Here is a 24,464-nt window from a genome sequence, read left to right on the forward strand (position 1 = left end):
ACGATGGATCACTCAAATTGCGTCCCGATTCAATACATCGTCCTCCAGCAGACTTGTCTCCATGGGTCGATTGCTGCCTCGGGCACCTAGTGGCCGTTCTGCTGTGAGTCAAAGATTTTCGAATCGGACGAAAAACTGATAGTGAATTGTAACATTCAGGGCCACCTAATGACGATGGACCACGCAAATTGCGTCCCGATTCAATACATCGTCCTCCAGCCGAGTTGACTCCATGGGTCTATTGCTGCCTCGGGCACCTTATGGCCGTACTGCTGTGAGTAGATTATCGAATGGGACGAAATACTGATAGTGAATTGTATCGTTCAGGGCCTCCTAATGACGATGGATCAATCAAATTGCGTCCCGATTCAATACATCGTCCTCCAGCCGACTTGACTCCATGGGTCTATTGCTGCCTCGGGCACCTTATGGCCGTTCTGCTGTGAGTCAAAGATTTTCGAATCGGACGAAAAACTGATACTGAATTGTAACATTCAGGGCCATCTAATGACGATGGACCACGCAAATTGCGTCCCGATTCAATACATCGTCCTCCAGCCGAGTTGACTCCATGGGTCTATTGCTGCCTCGGGCACCTTATGGCCGTTCTGCTGTGAGTCAAAGATTTTCGAATCGGACGAAAAACTGATAGTGAATTGTAACATTCAGGGCCACCTAATGACGATGGACCACGCAAATTGCGTCCTGATTCAATACATCGTCCTCCAGCAGACTTGACTTCATGGGTCTATTGCTGCCTCGGGCACCTTATGGCCGTTCTGCAGTGAGTCTAGATTATCGAATGGGACGAAAAACTGATAGTGAATTGTAACGTTCAGGGCCTCCTAATTACGATGGATCACTCAAATTGCGTCCCGATTCAATACATCGTCCTCCAGCCGACTTGACTCTATGGGTCTATTGCTGCCTCGGGCACCTTATGGCCGTTCTGCTGTGAGTCTAGATTATCGAATGGGACGAAAAACTGATAGTGAATTGTAACGTTCAGGGCCTCCTAATGACGATGGATCACTCAAATTGCGTCCCGATTCAATACATCGTCCTCCAGCAGACTTGTCTCCATGGGTCGATTGCTGCCTCGGGCACCTAGTGGCCGTTCTGCTGTGAGTCAAAGATTTTCGAATCGGACGAAAAACTGATAGTGAATTGTAACATTCAGGGCCACCTAATGACGATGGACCACGCAAATTGCGTCCCGATTCAATACATCGTCCTTTAGCCGAGTTGACTCCATGGGTCTATTGCTGCCTCGGGCACCTTATGGCCGTTCTGCTGTGAATCTAGATTATCGAATGGGACGAAAAACTGATAGTGAATTGTAACGTTCAGGGCCACCTAATGACGATGGATCACTCAAATTGCGTCCCGATTCAATACATCGTCCCCAGCCGACTTGTCTCCATGGGTCTATTGCTGCCTCGGGCACCTTATGGCCGTTCTGCTGTGAGTCTAGATTATCGAATGGGACGAAAAACTGATAGTGAATTGTAACGTTCAGGGCCACCTAATGACGATGGATCACTCAAATTGCGTCCTGATTCAATACATCGTCCTCCAGCAGACTTGACTTCATGGGTCTATTGCTGCCTCGGGACCTTATGGCCGTTCTGCTGTGAGTCAAAGATTTTCGAATCGGACGAAAAACTGATAGTGAATTGTAACGTTCAGGGCCACCTAATGACGATGAATCACTCAAATTGCGTCCCGATTCAATACATCGTCCTCCAGCAGACTTGACTTCATGGGTCTATTGCTACCTCGGGCACCTTATGGCCGTTCTGCTGTGAGTCAAAGATTTTCGAATCGGACGAAAAACTGGTAGTGAATTGTAACGTTCAGGCCCACCTAATGACGATGGATCACTCAAATTGCGTCCCGATTCAATACATCGTCCTCCAGCCGAATTGACTCCATGGGTCTATTGCTGCCTCGGGCACCTTATGGCCGTTCTGCAGTGAGTCTAGATTATCGAATGGGACGAAAAACTGATAGTGAATTGTAACGTTCAGGGCCTCCTAATGACGATGGATCACTCAAATTGCGTCCCGATTCAATACATCGTCCTCCAGCAGACTTGTCTCCATGGGTCGATTGCTGCCTCGGGCACCTAGTGGCCGTCTGCTGTGAGTCTAGATTATCGAATGGGACGAAAAACTGATAGTGAATTGTAACGTTCAGGGCCACCTAATGACGATGGATCACTCAAATTGCGACCTGATTCAATACATCGTCCTCCAGCAGACTTGACTTCATGGGTCTATTGCTGCCTCGGGACCTTATGGCCGTTCTGCTGTGAGTCAAAGATTTTCGAATCGGACGAAAAACTGATAGTGAATTGTAACATTCAGGGCCACCTAATGACGATGGACCACGCAAATTGCGTCCCGATTCAATACATCGTCCTCCAGCCGACTTAACTCCATGGGTCTATTGCTGCCTCGGGCACCTTATGGCCGTTCTGCTGTGAATCTAGATTATCGAATGGGACGAAAAACTGATAGTGAATTGTAACGTTCAGGGCCACCTAATGACGATGGATCACTGAAATTGCGTCCCGATTCAATACATCGTCCCCAGCCGACTTGTCTCCATGGGTCTATTGCTGCCTCGGGCACCTTATGGCCGTTCTGCTGTGAGTCTAGATTATCGAATGGGACGAAAAACTGATAGTGAATTGTAACGTTCAGGGCCACCTAATGACGATGGATCACTCAAATTGCGTCCTGATTCAATACATCGTCCTCCAGCAGACTTGACTTCATGGGTCTATTGCTGCCTCGGGACCTTATGGCCGTTCTGCTGTGAGTCAAAGATTTTCGAATCGGACGAAAAACTGATAGTGAATTGTAACGTTCAGGGCCACCTAATGACGATGAATCACTCAAATTGCGTCCCGATTCAATACATCGTCCTCCAGCAGACTTGACTTCATGGGTCTATTGCTGCCTCGGGCACCTTATGGCCGTTCTGCTGTGAGTCAAAGATTTTCGAATCGGACGAAAAACTGGTAGTGAATTGTAACGTTCAGGCCCACCTAATGACGATGGATCACTCAAATTGCGTCCCGATTCAATACATCGTCCTCCAGCCGAATTGACTCCATGGGTCTATTGCTGCCTCGGGCACCTTATGGCCGTTCTGCAGTGAGTCTAGATTATCGAATGGGACGAAAAACTGATAGTGAATTGTAACGTTCAGGGCCTCCTAATTACGATGGATCACTCAAATTGCGTCCCGATTCAATACATCGTCCTCCAGCCGACTTGACTCCATAGGTCTATTGCTGCCTCGGGGACCTTATGGCCGTTCTGCTGTGAGTCTAGATTATCGAATGGGACGAAAAACTGATAGTGAATTGTAACCTTCAGGGCCACCTAATGACGATGGATCACTCAAATTGCGTCCTGATTCAATCCATCGTCCTCCAGCAGACTTGACTCCATGGGTCGATTGCTGCCTCGGGCACCTAGTGGCCGTTCTGCTGTGAGTCAAAGATTTTCGAATCGGACGAAAAACTGAGTGAATTGTAACATTCAGGGCCACCTAATGACGATGGACCACGCAAATTGCGTCCCGATTCAATACATCGTCCTCCAGCCGAGTTGACTCCATGGGTCTATTGCTGCCTCGGGCACCTTATGGCCGTACTGCTGTGAGTCTAGATTATCGAATGGGACGAAATACTGACAGTGAATTGTATCGTTCAGGGCCTCCTAATGACGATGGATCAATCAAATTGCGTCCCGATTCAATACATCGTCCTCCAGCCGACTTGACTCCATGGGTCTATTGCTGCCTCGGGCACCTTATGGCCGTTCTGCTGTGAGTCTAGATTATCGAATGGGACGAAAAACTGATAGTGAATTGTAACGTTCAGGGCCTCCTAATGACGATGGATCACTCAAATTGCGTCCCGATTCAATACATCGTCCTCCAGCAGACTTGTCTCCATGGGTCGATTGCTGCCTCGGGCACCTAATTGCCGTTCTGCTGTGAGTCAAAGATTTTCGAATCGGACGAAAAACTGATAGTGAATTGTAACATTCAGGGCCACCTAATGACGATGGACCACGCAAATTGCGTCCCGATTCAATACATCGTCCTCCAGCCGAGTTGACTCCATGGGTCGATTGCTGCCTCGGGCACCTTATGGCCGTTCTGCTGTGAATCTAGATTATCGAATGGGACGAAAAACTGATAGTGAATTGTAACGTTCAGGGCCACCTAATGACGATGGATCACTCAAATTGCGTCCCGATTCAATACATCGTCCCCAGCCGACTTGTCTCCATAGGTCTATTGCTGCCTCGGGCACCTTATGGCCGTTCTGCTGTGAGTCTAGATTATCGAATGGGACGAAAAACTGATAGTGAATTGTAACCTTCAGGGCCACCTAATGACGATGGATCACTCAAATTGCGTCCTGATTCAATCCATCGTCCTCCAGCAGACTTGACTTCATGGGTCTATTGCTGCCTCGGGCACCTTATGGCCGTTCTGCTGTGAGTCAAAGATTTTCGAATCGGACGAAAAACTGATAGTGAATTGTAACGTTCAGGCCCACCTAATGACGATGGATCAGTCAAATTGCGTCCCGATTCAATACATCGTCCTCCAGCCGACTTGACTCCATGGGTCTATTGCTGCCTCGGGCACCTTATGGCCGTTCTGCTGTGAATCTAGATTATCGAATGGGACGAAAAACTGATAGTGAATTGTAACGTTCAGGGCCACCTAATGACGATGGATCACTGAAATTGCGTCCCGATTCAATACATCGTCCCCAGCCGACTTGTCTCCATGGGTCTATTGCTGCCTCGGGCACCTTATGGCCGTTCTGCTGTGAGTCTAGATTATCGAATGGGACGAAAAACTGATAGTGAATTGTAACGTTCAGGGCCACCTAATGACGATGGATCACTCAAATTGCGTCCTGATTCAATACATCGTCCTCCAGCAGACTTGACTTCATGGGTCTATTGCTGCCTCGGGACCTTATGGCCGTTCTGCTGTGAGTCAAAGATTTTCGAATCGGACGAAAAACTGATAGTGAATTGTAACGTTCAGGGCCACCTAATGACGATGAATCACTCAAATTGCGTCCCGATTCAATACATCGTCCTCCAGCCGACTTGACTCCATGGGTCTATTGCTGCCTCGGGCACCTTATGGCCGTTCTGCTGTGAGTCTAGATTATCGAATGGGACGAAAAACTGATAGTGAATTGTAACGTTCAGGGCCTCCTAATGACGATGGATCACTCAAATTGCGTCCCGATTCAATACATCGTCCTCCAGCAGACTTGTCTCCATGGGTCGATTGCTGCCTCGGGCACCTAGTGGCCGTTCTGCTGTGAGTCAAAGATTTTCGAATCGGACGAAAAACTGAGTGAATTGTAACATTCAGGGCCACCTAATGACGATGGACCACGCAAATTGCGTCCCGATTCAATACATCGTCCTCCAGCCGAGTTGACTCCATGGGTCTATTGCTGCCTCGGGCACCTTATGGCCGTACTGCTGTGAGTCTAGATTATCGAATGGGACGAAATACTGACAGTGAATTGTATCGTTCAGGGCCTCCTAATGACGATGGATCAATCAAATTGCGTCCCGATTCAATACATCGTCCTCCAGCCGACTTGACTCCATGGGTCTATTGCTGCCTCGGGCACCTTATGGCCGTTCTGCTGTGAGTCTAGATTATCGAATGGGACGAAAAACTGATAGTGAATTGTAACGTTCAGGGCCTCCTAATGACGATGGATCACTCAAATTGCGTCCTGATTCAATACATCGTCCTCCAGCAGACTTGACTTCATGGGTCTATTGCTGCCTCGGGACCTTATGGCCGTTCTGCTGTGAGTCAAAGATTTTCGAATCGGACGAAAAACTGATAGTGAATTGTAACATTCAGGGCCACCTAATGACGATGGACCACGCAAATTGCGTCCCGATTCAATACATCGTCCTTTAGCCGAGTTGACTCCATGGGTCTATTGCTGCCTCGGGCACCTTATGGCCGTTCTGCAGTGAGTCTAGATTATCGAATGGGACGAAAAACTGATAGTGAATGTTCAGGGCCTCCTAATGACGATGGATCACTCAAATTGCGTCCCGATTCAATACATCGTCCTCCAGCCGACTTGACTCCATGGGTCTATTGCTGCCTCGGGCACCTTATGGCCGTTCTGCTGTGAGTCTAGATTATCGAATGGGACGAAAAACTGATAGTGAATTGTAACGTTCAGGACCTCCTAATGACGATGGATCACTCAAATTGCGTCCCGATTCAATACATCGTCCTCCAGCAGACTTGTCTCCATGGGTCGATTGCTGCCTCGGGCACCTAATGGCCGTTCTGCTGTGAGTCAAAGATTTTCGAATCGGACGAAAAACTGATACTGAATTGTAACATTCAGGGCCATCTAATGACGATGGACCACGCAAATTGCGTCCCGATTCAATACATCGTCCCCAGCCGACTTGTCTCCATGGGTCTATTGCTGCCTCGGGCACCTTATGGCCGTTCTGCTGTGAGTCTAGATTATCGAATGGGACGAAAGACTGATAGTGAATTGCAACGTTCAGGGCCACCTAATGACGATGGATCACTCAAATTGCGTCCTGATTCAATACATCGTCCTCCAGCAGACTTGACTTCATGGGTCTATTGCTGCCTCGGGACCTTATGGCCGTTCTGCTGTGAGTCAAAGATTTTCGAATCGGACGAAAAACTGATAGTGAATTGTAACGTTCAGGGCCACCTAATGACGATGAATCACTAAAATTGCGTCCCGATTCAATACATCGTCCTCCAGCAGACTTGTCTCCATGGGTCTATTGCTGCCTCGGGCACCTTATGGCAGGCCTGCTGTGAGTCAAAGATTTTCGAATCGGACGAAAAACTGATAGTGAATTGTAACATTCAGGGCCACCTAATGACGATGGACCACGCAAATTGCGTCCCGATTCAATACATCGTCCTCCAGCCGAGTTGACTCCATGGGTCTATTGCTGCCTCGGGCACCTTATGGCTGTTCTGCTGTTAATCTAGATTATCGAATGGGACGAAAAACTGATAGTGAATTGTAACGTTCAGGGCCACCTAATGACGATGGATCACTCAAATTGCGTCCCGATTCAATACATCGTCCCCAGCCGACTTGTCTCCATGGGTCTATTGCTGCCTCGGGCACCTTATGGCCGTTCTGCTGTGAGTCTAGATTATCGAATGGGACGAAAAACTGATAGTGAATTGTAACGTTCAGGGCCACCTAATGACGATGGATCACTCAAATTGCGTCCTGATTCAATACATCGTCCTCCAGCAGACTTGACTTCATGGGTCTATTGCTGCCTCGGGTACCTTATGGCCGTTCTGCTGTGAGTCAAAGATTTTCGAATCGAAAGAAAAACTGATAGTGAATTGTAACTTTCAGGGCCACCTAATGACGATGGATCACTCAAATTGCGTCCCGATTCAATACATCGTCCTCCAGCAGACTTGTCTCCATGGGTCGATTGCTGCCTCGGGCACCTAATGGCCGTTCTGCTGTGAGTCAAAGATTTTCGAATCGGACGAAAAACTGATAGTGAATTGTAACATTCAGGGCCACCTAATGACGATGGACCACGCAAATTGCGTCCCGATTCAATACATCGTCCTTTAGCCGAGTTGACTCCATGGGTCTATTGCTGCCTCGGGCACCTTATGGCCGTTCTGCTGTGAGTCAAAGATTTTCGAATCGGACGAAAAACTGATAGTGAATTGTAACATTCAGGGCCACCTAATGACGATGGACCACGCAAATTGCGTCCCGATTCAATACATCGTCCTTTAGCCGAGTTGACTCCATGGGTCTATTGCTGCCTCGGGCACCTTATGGCCGTTCTGCTGTGAATCTAGATTATCGAATGGGACGAAAAACTGATAGTGAATTGTATCGTTCAGGGCCACCTAATGACGATGGATCACTCAAATTGCGTCCCGATTCAATACATCGTCCCCAGCCGACTTGTCTCCATGGGTCTATTGCTGCCTCGGGCACCTTATGGCCGTTCTGCTGTGAGTCTAGATTATCGAATGGGACGAAAAACTGATAGTGAATTGTAACGTTCAGGGCCACCTAATGACGATGGATCACTCAAATTGCGTCCCGATTCAATACATCGTCCTCCAGCAGACTTGACTTCATGGGTCTATTGCTGCCTCGGGACCTTATGGCCGTTCTGCTGTGAGTCAAAGATTTTCGAATCGGACGAAAAACTGATAGTGAATTATAACGTTCAGGGCCACCTAATGACGATGAATCACTCAAATTGCGTCCCGATTCAATACAATGTCCTCCAGCAGACTTGTCTCCATGGGTCTATTGCTGCCTCGGGCACCTTATGGCCGTTCTGCTGTGAGTCAAAGATTTTCGAATCGGACGAAAAACTGATACTGAATTGTAACATTCAGGGCCATCTAATGACGATGGACCACGCAAATTGCGTCCCGATTCAATACATCGTCCTTTAGCCGAGTTGACTCCATGGGTCTATTGCTGCCTCGGGCACCTTATGGCCGTTCTGCTGTGAATCTAGATTATCGAATGGGACGAAAAACTGATAGTGAATTGTAACGTTCAGGGCCACCTAATGTCGATGGATCACTCAAATTGCGTCCCGATTCAATACATCGTCCCCAGCCGACTTGTCTCCATGGGTCTATTGCTGCCTCGGGCACCTTATGGCCGTTCTGCTGTGAGTCTAGATTATCGAATGGGACGAAAGACTGATAGTGAATTGCAACGTTGAGGGCCACCTAATGACGATGGATCACTCAAATTGCGTCCTGATTCAATACATCGTCCTCCAGCAGACTTGACTTCATGGGTCTATTGCTGCCTCGGGACCTTATGGCCGTTCTGCTGTGAGTCAAAGATTTTCGAATCGGACGAAAAACTGATAGTGAATTGTAACGTTCAGGGCCACCTAATGACGATGAATCACTAAAATTGCGTCCCGATTCATTACATCGTCCTCCAGCAGACTTGTCTCCATGGGTCTATTGCTGCCTCGGGCACCTTATGGCAGGCCTGCTGTGAGTCAAAGATTTTCGAATCGGACGAAAAACTGATAGTGAATTGTAACATTCAGGGCCACCTAATGACGATGGACCACGCAAATTGCGTCCCGATTCAATACATCGTCCTCCAGCCGAGTTGACTCCATGGGTCTATTGCTGCCTCGGGCACCTTATGGCCGTTCTGCTGTGAATCTAGATTATCGAATGGGACGAAAAACTGATAGTGAATTGTAACGTTCAGGGCCACCTAATGACGATGGATCACTCAAATTGCGTCCCGATTCAATACATCGTCCCCAGCCGACTTGTCTCCATGGGTCTATTGCTGCCTCGGGCACCTTATGGCCGTTCTGCTGTGAGTCTAGATTATCGAATGGGACGAAAAACTGATAGTGAATTGTAACGTTCAGGGCCACCTAATGACGATGGATCACTCAAATTGCGTCCTGATTCAATACATCGTCCTCCAGCAGACTTGACTTCATGGGTCTACTGCTGCCTCGGGTACCTTATGGCCGTTCTGCTGTGAGTCAAAGATTTTCGAATCGAAAGAAAAACTGATAGTGAATTGTAACTTTCAGGGCCACCTAATGACGATGGATCACTCAAATTGCGTCCCGATTCAATACATCGTCCTCCAGCAGACTTGTCTCCATGGGTCGATTGCTGCCTCGGGCACCTAATGGCCGTTCTGCTGTGAGTCAAAGATTTTCGAATCGGACGAAAAACTGATAGTGAATTGTAACATTCAGGGCCACCTAATGACGATGGACCACGCAAATTGCGTCCCGATTCAATACATCGTCCTTTAGCCGAGTTGACTCCATGGGTCTATTGCTGCCTCGGGCACCTTATGGCCGTTCTGCTGTGAATCTAGATTATCGAATGGGACGAAAAACTGATAGTGAATTGTAACGTTCAGGGCCACCTAATGACGATGGATCACTCAAATTGCGTCCCGATTCAATACATCGTCCCCAGCCGACTTGTCTCCATGGGTCTATTGCTGCCTCGGGCACCTTATGGCCGTTCTGCTGTGAGTCTAGATTATCGAATGGGACGAAAAACTGATAGTGAATTGTAACGTTCAGGGCCACCTAATGACGATGGATCACTCAAATTGCGTCCTGATTCAATACATCGTCCTCCAGCAGACTTGACTTCATGGGTCTATTGCTGCCTCGGGACCTTATGGCCGTTCTGCTGTGAGTCAAAGATTTTCGAATCGGACGAAAAACTGATAGTGAATTGTAACGTTCAGGGCCACCTAATGACGATGAATCACTCAAATTGCGTCCCGATTCAATACATCGTCCTCCAGCAGACTTGTCTCCATGGGTCTATTGCTGCCTCGGGCACCTTATGGCAGACCTGCTGTGACTCAAAGATTTTCGAATCGGACGAAAAACTGATAGTGAATTGTAACGTTCAGGGCCTCCTAATGACGATGGATCACTCAAATTGCGTCCCGATTCAATACATCGTCCTCCAGCCGACTTGACTCCATGGGTCTATTGCTGCCTCGGGCACCTTATGGCCGTTCTGCTGTGAGTCTAGATTATCGAATGGGACGAAAAACTGATAGTGAATTGTAACGTTCAGGCCCTCCTAATGACGATGGATCACTCAAATTGCGTCCCGATTCAATACATCGTCCTCCAGCAGACTTGTCTCCATGGGTCGATTGCTGCCTCGGGCACCTAATGGCCGTCCTGCTGTGAGTCAAAGATTTTCGAATCGGACGAAAAACTGATAGTGAATTGTAACATTCAGGGCCACCTAATGACGATGGACCACGCAAATTGCGTCCCGATTCAATACATCGTCCTCCAGCCGAGTTGACTCCATGGGTCTATTGCTGCCTCGGGCACCTTATGGCCGTTCTGCTGTGAGTCAAAGATTTTCGAATCGGACGAAAAACTGATAGTGAATTGTAACATTCAGGGCCACCTAATGACGATGGACCACGCAAATTGCGTCCTGATTCAATACATCGTCCTCCAGCAGACTTGACTTCATGGGTCTATTGCTGCCTCGGGCACCTTATGGCCGTTCTGCTGTGAGTCAAAGATTTTCGAATCGGACGAAAAACTGGTAGTGAATTGTAACGTTCAGGCCCACCTAATGACGATGGATCACTCAAATTGCGTCCCGATTCAATTCATCGTCCTCCAGCCGAATTGACTCCATGGGTCTATTGCTGCCTCGGGCACCTTATGGCCGTTCTGCAGTGAGTCTAGATTATCGAATGGGACGAAAAACTGATAGTGAATTGTAACGTTCAGGGCCTCCTAATGACGATGGATCACTCAAATTGCGTCCCGATTCAATACATCGTCCTCCAGCCGACTTGACTCCATGGGTCTATTGCTGCCTCGGGCACCTTATGGCCGTTCTGCTGTGAGTCTAGATTATCGAATGGGACGAAAAACTGATAGTGAATTGTAACGTTCAGGGCCTCCTAATGACGATGGATCACTCAAATTGCGTCCCGATTCAATACATCGTCCTCCAGCAGACTTGTCTCCATGGGTCGATTGCTGCCTCGGGCACCTAGTGGCCGTTCTGCTGTGAGTCAAAGATTTTCGAATCGGACGAAAAACTGAGTGAATTGTAACATTCAGGGCCACCTAATGACGATGGACCACGCAAATTGCGTCCCGATTCAATACATCGTCCTCCAGCCGAGTTGACTCCATGGGTCTATTGCTGCCTCGGGCACCTTATGGCCGTACTGCTGTGAGTCTAGATTATGGAATGGGACGAAATACTGATAGTGAATTGTATCGTTCAGGGCCTCCTAATGACGATGGATCACTCAAATTGCGTCCCGATTCAATACATCGTCCTCCAGCCGACTTGACTCCATGGGTCTATTGCTGCCTCGGGCACCTTATGGCCGTTCTGCTGTGAGTCTAGATTATCGAATGGGACGAAAAACTGATAGTGAATTGTAACGTTCAGGGCCTCCTAATGACGATGGATCACTCAAATTGCGTCCCGATTCAATACATCGTCCTCCAGCAGACTTGTCTCCATGGGTCGATTGCTGCCTCGGGCACCTAATTGCCGTTCTGCTGTGAGTCAAAGATTTTCGAATCGGACGAAAAACTGATAGTGAATTGTAACATTCAGGGCCACCTAATGACGATGGACCACGCAAATTGCGTCCCGATTCAATACATCGTCCTCCAGCCGAGTTGACTCCATGGGTCTATTGCTGCCTCGGGCACCTTATGGCCGTTCTGCTGTGAATCTAGATTATCGAATGGGACGAAAAACTGATAGTGAATTGTAAGGTTCAGGGCCACCTAATGACGATGGATCACTCAAATTGCGTCCCGATTCAATACATCGTCCCCAGCCGACTTGTCTCCATAGGTCTATTGCTGCCTCGGGCACCTTATGGCCGTTCTGCTGTGAGTCTAGATTATCGAATGGGACGAAAAACTGATAGTGAATTGTAACCTTCAGGGCCACCTAATGACGATGGATCACTCAAATTGCGTCCTGATTCAATACATGGTCCTCCAGCAGACTTGACTTCATGGGTCTATTGCTGCCTCGGGCACGGCCGTTCTGCTGTGAGTCAAAGATTTTCGAATCGGACGAAAAACTGATAGTGAATTGTAACGTTCAGGCCCACCTAATGACGATGGATCACTCAAATTGCGTCCCGATTCAATACATCGTCCTCCAGCCGACTTGACTCCATGGGTCTATTGCTGCCTCGGGCACCTTATGGCCGTTCTGCAGTGAGTCTAGATTATCGAATGGGACGAAAAACTGATAGTGAATTGTAACGTTCAGGGCCTCCTAATGACGATGGATCACTCAAATTGCGTCCCGATTCAATACATCGTCCTCCAGCCGACTTGACTCCATGGGTCTATTGCTGCCTCGGGCACCTTATGGCCGTTCTGCTGTGAGTCTAGATTATCGAATGGGACGAAAAACTGATAGTGAATTGTAACGTTCAGGGCCTCCTAATGACGATGGATCACTCAAATTGCGTCCCGATTCAATACATCGTCCTCCAGCAGACTTGTCTCCATGGGTCGATTGCTGCCTCGGGCACCTAATGGCCGTTCTGCTGTGAGTCAAAGATTTTCGAATCGGACGAAAAACTGATACTGAATTGTAACATTCAGGGCCATCTAATGACGATGGACCACGCAAATTGCGTCCCGATTCAATACATCGTCCTCCAGCCGAGTTGACTCCATGGGTCTATTGCTGCCTCGGGCACCTTATGGCCGTTCTGCTGTGAGTAAAAGATTTTCGAATCGGACGAAAAACTGATAGTGAATTGTAACATTCAGGGCCACCTAATGACGATGGACCACGCAAATTGCGTCCTGATTCAATACATCGTCCTCCAGCAGACTTGACTTCATGGGTCTATTGCTGCCTCGGGCACCTTATGGCCGTTCTGCTGTGAGTCAAAGATTTTCGAATCGGACGAAAAACTGGTAGTGAATTGTAACGTTCAGGCCCACCTAATGACGATGGATCACTCAAATTGCGTCCCGATTCAATACATCGTCCTCCAGCCGAATTGACTCCATGGGTCTATTGCTGCCTCGGGCACCTTATGGCCGTTCTGCAGTGAGTCTAGATTATCGAATGGGACGAAAAACTGATAGTGAATTGTAACGTTCAGGGCCTCCTAATGACGATGGATCACTCAAATTGCGTCCCGATTCAATACATCGTCCTCCAGCCGACTTGACTCCATGGGTCTATTGCTGCCTCGGGCACCTTATGGCCGTTCTGCTGTGAGTCTAGATTATCGAATGGGACGAAAAACTGATAGTGAATTGTAACGTTCAGGGCTTCCTAATGACGATGGATCACTCAAATTGCGTCCCGATTCAATACATCGTCCTCCAGCAGACTTGTCTCCCTGGGTCGATTGCTGCCTCGGGCACCAAATTGCCGTTCTGCTGTGAGTCAAAGATTTTCGAATCGGACGAAAAACTGATAGTGAATTGTAACATTCAGGGCCACCTAATGACGATGGACCACGCAAATTGCGTCCCGATTCAATACATCGTCCTCCAGCCGAGTTGACTCCATGGGTCTATTGCTGCCTCGGGCACCTTATGGCCGTTCTGCTGTGAATCTAGATTATCGAATGGGACGAAAAACTGATAGTGAATTGTAAGGTTCAGGGCCACCTAATGACGATGGATCACTCAAATTGCGTCCCGATTCAATACATCGTCCCCAGCCGACTTGTCTCCATAGGTACACTCCTGGAAATGGAAAAAAGAACACATTGACACCGGTGTGTCAGACCCACCATACTTGCTCCGGACACTGCGAGAGGGCTGTACAAGCAATGATCACACGCACGGCACAGCGGACACACCGGGAACCGCGGTGTTGGCCGTCGAATGGCGCTAGCTGCGCAGCATTTGTGCACCGCCGCCGTCAGTGTCAGCCAGTTTGCCGTGGCATACGGAGCTCCATCGCAGTCTTTAACACTGGTAGCATGCCGCGACAGCGTGGACGTGAACCGTATGTGCAGTTGACGGACTTTGAGCGAGGGCGTATAGTGGGCATGCGGGAGGCCGGGTGGACGTACCGCCGAATTGCTCAACACGTGGGGCGTGAGGTCTCCACAGTACATCGATGTTGTCGCCAGTGGTCGGCGGAAGGTGCACGTGCCCGTCGACCTGGGAGCGGACCGCAGCGACGCACGGATGCTCGCCAAGACCGTAGGATCCTACGCAGTGCCGTAGGGGACCGCACCGCCACTTCCCAGCAAATTAGGGACACTGTTGCTCCTGTGGTATCGGCGAGGACCATTCGCAACCGTCTCCATGAAGCTGGGCTACGGTCCCGCACACCGTTAGGCCGTCTTCCGCTCACGCCCCAACATCGTGCAGCCCGCCTCCAGTGGTGTCGCGACAGGCGTGAATGGAGGGACGAATGGAGACGTGTCGTCTTCAGCGATGAGAGTCGCTTCTGCCTTGGTGCCAATGATGGTGGTATGCGTGTTTGGCGCCGTGCAGGTGAGCGCCACAATCAGGACTGCATACGACCGAGGCACACAGGGCCAACACCCGGCATCATGGTGTGGGGAGCGATCTCCTACACTGGCCGTACACCACTGGTGATCGTCGAGGGGACACTGAATAGTGCACGGTACATCCAAACCGTCATCGAACCCATCGTTCTACCATTCCTAGACCGGCAAGGGAACTTGCTGTTCCAACAGGACAATGCACGTCCGCATGTATCCCGTGCCACCCAACGTGCTCTAGAAGGTGTAAGTCAGCTACCCTGGCCAGCAAGATCTCCGGATCTGTCCCCCATTGAGCATGTTTGGGACTGGATGAAGCGTCGTCTCACGCGGTCTGCACGTCCAGCACGAACGCTGGTCCAACTGAGGCGCCAGGTGGAAATGGCATGGCAAGCCGTTCCACAGGACTACATCCAGCATCTCTACGATCGTCTCCATGGGAGAATAGCAGCCTGCATTGCTGCGAAAGGTGGATATACACTGTACTAGTGCCGACATTGTGCATGCTCTGTTGCCTGTGTCTATGTGCCTGTGGTTCTGTCAGTGTGATCATGTGATGTATCTGACCCCAGGAATGTGTCAATAAAGTTTCCCCTTCCTGGGACAATGAATTCACGGTGTTCTTATTTCAATTTCCAGGAGTGTATATTGCTGCCTCGGGCACCTTATGGCCGTTCTGCTGTGAGTCAAAGATTTTCGAATCGGACGAAAAACTGATAGTGAATTGTAACGTTCAGGCCCACCTAATGACGATGGATCACTCAAATTGCGTCCCGATTCAATACATCGTCCTCCAGCCGACTTGACTCCATGGGTCTATTGCTGCCTCGGGCACCTTATGGCCGTTCTGCAGTGAGTCTAGATTATCGAATGGGACGAAAAACTGATTGTGAATTGTAACGTTCAGGGCCTCCTAATGACGATGGATCACTCAAATTGCGTCCTGATTCAATCCATCGTCCTCCAGCAGACTTGACTTCATGGGTCTATTGCTGCCTCGGGCACCTTATGGCCGTTCTGCTGTGAGTCAAAGATTTTCGAATCGGACGAAAAACTGATAGTGAATTGTAACGTTCAGGCCCACCTAATGACGATGGATCACTCAAATTGCGTCCCGATTCAATACATCGTCCTCCAGCCGACTTGACTCCATGGGTCTATTGCTGCCTCGGGCACCTTATGGCCGTTCTGCAGTGAGTCTAGATTATCGAATGGGACGAAAAACTGATAGTGAATGTTCAGGGCCTCCTAATGACGATGGATCACTCAAATTGCGTCCCGATTCAATACATCGTCCTCCAGCCGACTTGACTCCATGGGTCTATTGCTGCCTCGGGCACCTTATGGCCGTTCTGCTGTGAGTCTAGCTTATCGAATGGGACGAAAAACTGATAGTGAATTGTAACGTTCAGGACCTCCTAATGACGATGGATCACTCAAATTGCGTCCCGATTCAATACATCGTCCTCCAGCAGACTTGTCTCCATGGGTCGATTGCTGCCTCGGGCACCTAATGGCCGTTCTACTGTGAGTCAAAGATTTTCGAATCGGACGAAAAACTGATACTGAATTGTAACATTCAGGGCCATCTAATGACGATGGACCACGCAAATTGCGTCCCGATTCAATACATCGTCCTTTAGCCGAGTTGACTCCAAGGGTCTATTGCTGCCTCGGGCACCTTATGGCCGTTCTGCTGTGAATCTAGATTATCGAATGGGACGAAAAACTGATAGTGAATTGTAACGTTCAGGGCCACCTAATGTCGATGGATCACTCAAATTGCGTCCCGATTCAATACATCGTCCCCAGCCGACTTGTATCCATGGGTCTATTGCTGCCTCGGGCACCTTATGGCCGTTCTGCTGTGAGTCTAGATTATCGAATGGGACGAAAGACTGATAGTGAATTGCAACGTTCAGGGCCACCTAATGACGACGGATCACTCAAATTGCGTCCTGATTCAATACATCGTCCTCCAGCAGACTTGACTTCATGGGTCTATTGCTGCCTCGGGACCTTATGGCCGTTCTGCTGTGAGTCAAAGATTTTCGAATCGGACGAAAAACTGATAGTGAATTGTAACGTTCAGGGCCACCTAATGACGATGAATCACTAAAATTGCGTCCCGATTCAATACATCGTCCTCCAGCAGACTTGTCTCCATGGGTCTATTGCTGCCTCGGGCACCTTATGGCAGGCCTGCTGTGAGTCAAAGATTTTCGAATCGGACGAAAAACTGATAGTGAATTGTAACATTCAGGGCCACCTAATGACGATGGACCACGCAAATTGCGTCCCGATTCAATACATCGTCCTCCAGCCGAGTTGACTCCATGGGTCTATTGCTGCCTCGGGCACCTTATGGCCGTTCTGCTGTGAATCTAGATTATCGAATGGGACGAAAAACTGATAGTGAATTGTAACGTTCAGGGCCACCTAATGACGATGGATCACTCAAATTGCGTCCCGATTCAATACATCGTCCCCAGCCGACTTGTCTCCATGGGTCTATTGCTGCCTCGGGCACCTTATGGCCGTTCTGCTGTGAGTCTAGATTATCGAATGGGACGAAAAACTGATAGTGAATTGTAACGTTCAGGGCCACCTAATGACGATGGATCACTCAAATTGCGTCCTGATTCAATACATCGTCCTCCAGCAGACTTGACTTCATGGGTCTATTGCTGCCACGGGTACCTTATGGCCGTTCTGCTGTGAGTCAAAGATTTTCGAATCGAAAGAAAAACTGATAGTGAATTGTAACTTTCAGGGCCACCTAATGACGATGGATCACTCAAATTGCGTCCCGATTCAATACATCGTCCTCCAGCAGACTTGTCTCCATGGGTCGATTGCTGCCTCGGGCACCTAATGGCCGTTCTGCTGTGAGTCAAAGATTTTCGAATCGGACGAAAAACTGATAGTGAATTGTAACATTCAGGGCCACCTAATGACGATGGACCACGCAAATTGCGTCCCGATTCAATACATCGTCCTTTAGCCGAGTTGACTCCATGGGTCTATTGCTGCCTCGGGCACCTTATGGCCGTTCTGCTGTGAATCTAGATTATCGAATGGGACGAAAAACTGATAGTGAATTGTAACGTTCAGGGCCACCTAATGACGATGGATCACTCAAATTGCGTCCCGATTCAATACATCGTCCCCAGCCGACTTGTCTCCATGGGTCTATTGCTGCCTCGGGCACCTTATGGCCGTTCTGCTGTGAGTCTAGATTATCGAATGGGACGAAAAACTGATAGTGAATTGTAACGTTCAGGGCCACCTAATGACGATGGATCACTCAAATTGCGTCCTGATTCAATACATCGTCCTCCAGCAGACTTGACTTCATGGGTCTAATGCTGCCTCGGGACCTTATGGCCGTTCTGCTGTGAGTCAAAGATTTTCGAATCGGACGAAAAACTGATAGTGAATTGTAACGTTCAGGGCCACCTAATGACGATGAATCACTAAAATTGCGTCCCGATTCAATACATCGTCCTCCAGCAGACTTGTCTCCATGGGTCTATTGCTGCCTCGGGCACCTTATGGCAGGCCTGCTGTGAGTCAAAGATTTTCGAATCGGACGAAAAACTGATAGTGAATTGTAACATTCAGGGCCACCTAATGACGATGGACCACGCAAATTGCGACCCGATTCAATACATCGTCCTCCAGCCGAGTTGACTCCATGGGTCTATTGCTGCCTCGGGCACCTTATGGCCGTTCTGCTGTGAATCTAGATTATCGAATGGGACGAAAAACTGATAGTGAATTGTAACGTTCAGGGCCACCTAATGACGATGGATCACTCAAATTGCGTCCCGATTCAATACATCGTCCCCAGCCGACTTGTCTCCATGGGTCTATTGCTGCCTCGGGCACCTTATGGCCGTTCTGCTGTGAGTCTAGATTATCGAATGGGACGAAAAACTGATAGTGAATTGTAACGTTCAGGGCCACCTAATGACGATGGATCACTCAAATTGCGTCCTGATTCAAAACATCGTCCTCCAGCAGACTTGACTTCATGGGTCTATTGCTGCCTCGGGTACCTTATGGCCGTTCTGCTGTGAGTCAAAGATTTTCGAATCGAAAGAAAAACTGATAGTGAATTGTAACTTTCAGGGCCACCTAATGACGATGGATCACTCAAATTGCGTCCCGATTCAATACATCGTCCTCCAGCAGACTTGTCTCCATGGGTCGATTGCTGCCTCGGGCACCTAATGGCCGTTCTGCTGTGAGTCAAAGATTTTCGAATCGGACGAAAAACTGATAGTGAATTGTAACATTCAGGGCCACCTAATGACGATGGACCACGCAAATTGCGTCCCGATTCAATACATCGTCCTTTAGCCGAGTTGACTCCATGGGTCTATTGCTGCCTCGGGCACCTTATGGCCGTTCTGCTGTGAATCTAGATTATCGAATGGGACGAAAAACTGATAGTGAATTGTAACGTTCAGGGCCACCTAATGACGATGGATCACTCAAATTGCGTCCAGATTCAATACATCGTCCCCAGCCGACTTGTCTCCATGGGTCTATTGCTGCCTCGGGCACCTTATGGCCGTTCTGCTGTGAGTCTAGATTATCGAATGGGACGAAAAACTGATAGTGAATTGTAACGTTCAGGGCCACCTAATGACGATGGATCACTCAAATTGCGTCCTGATTCAATACATCGTCCTCCAGCAGACGTGACTTCATGGGTCTATTGCTGCCTCGGGCACCTTATGGCCGTTCTGCTGTGAGTAAAAGATTTTCGAATCGGACGAAAAACTGATAGTGAATTGTAACGTTCAGGCCCACCTAACGACGATGGATCACTCAAATTGCGTCCCGATTCAATACATCGTCCTCCAGCCGACTTGACTCCATGGGTCTATTGCTGCCTCGGGCACCTTATGGCCGTTCTGCAGTGAGTCTAGATTATCGAATGGGACGAAAAACTGATAGTGAATTGTAACGTTCAGGGCCTCCTAATGACGATGGATCACTCAAATTGCGTCCTGATTCAATACATCGTCCTCCAGCAGACTTGTCTCCATGGGTCTATTGCTGCCTCGGGCACCTTATGGCAGGCCTGCTGTGACTCAAAGATTTTCGAATCGGACGAAAAACTGATAGTGAATTGTAACGTTCAGGGCCTCCTAATGACGATGGATCACTCAAATTGCGTCCCGATTCAATTCATCGTCCTCCAGCCGACTTGACTCCATGGGTCTATTGCTGCCTCGGGCACCTTATGGCCGTTCTGCTGTGAGTCTAGATTATCGAATGGGACGAAAAACTGATAGTGAATTGTAACGTTCAGGCCCTCCTAATGACGATGGATCACTCAAATTGCGTCCCGATTCAATACATCGTCCTCCAGCAGACTTGTCTCCATGGGTCGATTGCTGCCTCGGGCACCTAATGGCCGTTCTGCTGTGAGTCAAAGATTTTCGAATCGGACGAAAAACTGATAGTGAATTGTAACATTCAGGGCCACCTAATGACGATGGACCACGCAAATTGCGTCCCGATTCAATACATCGTCCTCCAGCCGAGTTGACTCCATGGGTCTATTGCTGCCTCGGGCACCTTATGGCCGTTCTGCTGTGAGTCTAGATTATCGAATGGGACGAAATACTGATAGTGAATTGTAACGTTCAGGGCCTCCTAATGACGATGGATCACTCAAATTGCGTCCCGATTCAATACATCGTCCTCCAGCCGACTTGACTCCATGGGTCTATTGCTGCCTCGGGCACCTTATGGCCGTTCTGCTGTGAGTCTAGATTATCGAATGGGACGAAAAACTGATAGTGAATTGTAACGTTCAGGGCCTCCTAATGACGATGGATCACTCAAATTGCGTCCCGATTCAATACATCGTCCTCCAGCAGACTTGTCTCCATGGGTCGATTGCTGCCTCGGGCACCTAATGGCCGTTCTGCTGTGAGTCAAAGATTTTCGAATCGGACGAAAAACTGATAGTGAATTGTAACATTCAGGGCCACCTAATGACGATGGACCACGCAAAATGCGTCCTGATTCCATACATCGTCCTCCAGCAGACTTGACTTCATGGGACTATTGCTGCCTCGGGCACCTTATGGCCGTTCTGCTGTGAGTGAAAGATTTTCGAATCGGACGAAAAACTGGTAGTGAATTGTAACGTTCAGGCCCACCTAATGACGATGGATCACTCAAATTGCGTCCCGATTCAATACATCGTCCTCCAGCCGAATTGACTCCATGGGTCTATTGCTGCCTCGGGCACCCTATGGCCGTTCTGCTGTGAGTCTAGATTATCGAATGGGACGAAAAACTGATAGTGAATTGTAACGTTCAGGCCCTCCTAATGACGATGGATCACTCAAACTGCGTCCCGATTCAATACATCGTCCTCCAGCAGACTTGTCTCCATGGGTCGATTGCTGCCTCGGGCACCTAATGGCCGTTCTGCTGTGAGTCAAAGATTTTCGAATCGGACGAAAAACTGATAGTGAATTGTAACATTCGGGGCCACCTAATGACGATGGACCACGCAAATTGCGTCCCGATTCAATACATCGTCCTCCAGCCGAGTTGACTCCATGGGTCTATTGCTGCCTCGGGCACCTTATGGCCGTTCTGCTGTGAATCTAGATCATCGAATGGGACGAAAAACTGATAGTGAATTGTAACGTTCAGGGCCACCTGATGACGATGGATCACTCAAATTGCGTCCCGATTCAATACATCGTCCCCAGCCGACTTGTCTCCATGGGTCTATTGCTGCCTCGGGCACCTTATGGCCGTTCTGCTGTGAGTCTAGATTATCGAATGGGACGAAAAACTGATAGTGAATTGTAACGTTCAGGGCCACCTAATGACGATGGATCACCCAAATTGCGTCCTGAATCAATACATCGTCCTCCAGCAGACTTGACTTCATGGGTCTATTGCTGCCTCGGGCACCTTATGGCCGTTCTGCTGTGAGTCAAAGATTTTCGAATCGGACGAAAAACTGATAGTGAATTGTAACGTTCAGGCCCACCTAATGACGATGGATCACTCAAATTGCGTCCCGATTCAATACATCGTCCTCCAGCCGACTTGACTCCATGGGTCTATTGCTGCCTCGGACACCTTATGGCCGTTCTGCTGTGAGTCTAGATTATCGAATGGGACGAAATACTGATAGTGAATTCTAACGTTCAGGGCCTCCTAATGACGATGGATCACTCAAATTACGTCCCGATTCAATACATCGTCCTCCAGCCGACTTGACTCCATGGGTCTATTGCTGCCTCGGGCACCTTATGGCCGTTCTGCTGTGAGTCTAGATTATCGAATGGGACGAAAAACTGATAGTGAATTGTAACGTTCAGGGCCTCCTAATGACGATGGATCACTCAAATTGCGTCCCGATTCAATACATCGTCCTCCAGCAGACTTGTCTCCATGGGTCGATTGCTGCCTCGGGCACCTAATGACCGTCCTGCTGTGAGTCAAAGATTTTCGAATCGGACGAAAAACTGATAGTGAATTGTAACATTCAGGTCCACCTAATGACGATGGACCACGCAAATTGCGTCCCGATTCAATACATCGTCCTCCAGCCGAGTTGACTCCATGGGTCTATTGCTGCCTCGGGCACCTTATGGCCGTTCTGCTGTGAGTCTAGATTATCGAATGGGACGAAATACTGATAGTGAATTGTATCGTTCAGGGCCTCCTAATGACGATGGATCACTCAAATTGCGTCCCGATTCAATACATCGTCCTCCAGCCGACTTGATTCCATGGGTCTATTGCTGCCTCGGGCACCTTATGGCCGTTCTGCTGTGAGTCTAGATTATCGAATGGGACGAAAAACTGATAGTGAATTGTAACGTTCAGGGCCTCCTAATGACGATGGATCACTCAAATTGCGTCCCGATTCAATACATCGTCCTCCAGCAGACTTGTCTCCATGGGTCGATTGCTGCCTCGGGCACCTAATTGCCGTTCTCCTGTGAGTCAAAGATTTTCGAATCGGACGAAAAACTGATAGTGAATTGTAACATTCAGGGCCACCTAATGACGATGGACCACGCAAATTGCGTCCCGATTCAATACATCGTCCTTTAGCCGAGTTGACTCCATGGGTCTATTGCTGCCTCGGGCACCTTATGGCCGTTCTGCTGTGAATCTAGATTATCGAATGGGACGAAAAACTGATAGTGAATTGTAACGTTCAGGGCCACCTAATGTCGATGGATCACTCAAATTGCGTCCCGATTCAATACATCGTCCCCAGCCGACTTGTCTCCATGGGTCTATTGCTGCCTCGGGCACCTTATGGCCGTTCTGCTGTGAGTCTAGATTATCGAATGGGACGAAAGACTGATAGTGAATTGCAACGTTCAGGGCCACCTAATGACGATGGATCACTCAAATTGCGTCCTGATTCAATACATCGTCCTCCAGCAGACTTGACTTCATGGGTCTATTGCTGCCTCGGGCACCTTATGGCCGTTCTGCTGTGAGTCAAAGATTTTCGAATCGGACGAAAAACTGATAGTGAATTGTAACGTTCAGGGCCACCTAATGACGATGAATCACTAAAATTGCGTCCCGATTCAATACATCGTCCTCCAGCAGACTTGTCTCCATGGGTCTATTGCTGCCTCGGGCACCTTATGGCAGGCCTGCTGTGAGTCAAAGATTTTCGAATCGGACGAAAAACTGATAGTGAATTGTAACATTCAGGGCCACCTAATGACGATGGACCACGCAAATTGCGTCCCCGATTCAATACATCGTCCTCCAGCCGAGTTGACTCCATGGGTCTATTGCTGCCTCGGGCACCTTATGGCCGTTCTGCTGTGAATCTAGATTATCGAATGGGACGAAAAACTGATAGTGAATTGTAACGTTCAGGGCCACCTAATGACGATGGATCACTCAAATTGCGTCCCGATTCAATACATCGTCCCCAGTCGACTTGTCTCCATGGGTCTATTGCTGCCTCGGGCACCTTATGGCCGTTCTGCTGTGAGGCTAGATTATCGAATGGGACGAAAAACTGATAGTGAATTGTAACGTTCAGGGCCACCTAATGACGATGGATCACTCAAATTGCTTCCTGATTCAATACATCGTCCTCCAGCAGTCTTGTCTCCACGGGTCTATTGCTGCCTCGGGCACCTTATGTCAGGCCTGCTGTGACTCAAAGATTTTCGAATCGGACGAAAAACTGATAGTGAATTGTAACGTTCAGGGCCTCCTAATGACGATGGATCACTCAAATTGCGTCCCGATTCAATACATCGTCCTCCAGCAGACTTGTCTCCATGGGTCGATTGCTGCCTCGGGC

This window comes from Schistocerca cancellata, chromosome 1 (genome assembly GCF_023864275.1).
Source record: "Schistocerca cancellata isolate TAMUIC-IGC-003103 chromosome 1, iqSchCanc2.1, whole genome shotgun sequence".
NCBI lineage: Eukaryota > Metazoa > Arthropoda > Insecta > Orthoptera > Acrididae > Schistocerca > Schistocerca cancellata.